The following is a 331-nucleotide window of genomic DNA, read 5'->3' on the forward strand; positions in this document are numbered from 1 at the left end:
TTGGGACTACTCTTTTGGCACATGGAAGTGATAGAGAAAGGAAGATAAGGGATGAACAAGATAAGATCCAGTTGTCCATTTCAGAGAGTGCTGTCCGTGGTCACTACCCTCCAATTCACTCATGGAAGTCAAGCAAAGAGAACAAACGTCACTGTTAACTAACCAGATAAGCTGCAGGGCCATCACGTTCATCATGTGTTCTATCAAAATCAATCTCTGCTGAGGTAAGACACATCATGTGCTTAAATTCATTTGAGTATGTTTGAAGTTTGATTTTATAGACATTGTGAAAACTAAATGTTGCCACTAACCATTCTAATATATATACAGT

The sequence above is a fragment of the Morone saxatilis genome, unplaced genomic scaffold (genome assembly GCF_004916995.1).
Source record: "Morone saxatilis isolate NCDOM2014 unplaced genomic scaffold, NCSU_SB_2.0 Contig10, whole genome shotgun sequence".
Taxonomy (NCBI): domain Eukaryota; kingdom Metazoa; phylum Chordata; class Actinopteri; family Moronidae; genus Morone; species Morone saxatilis.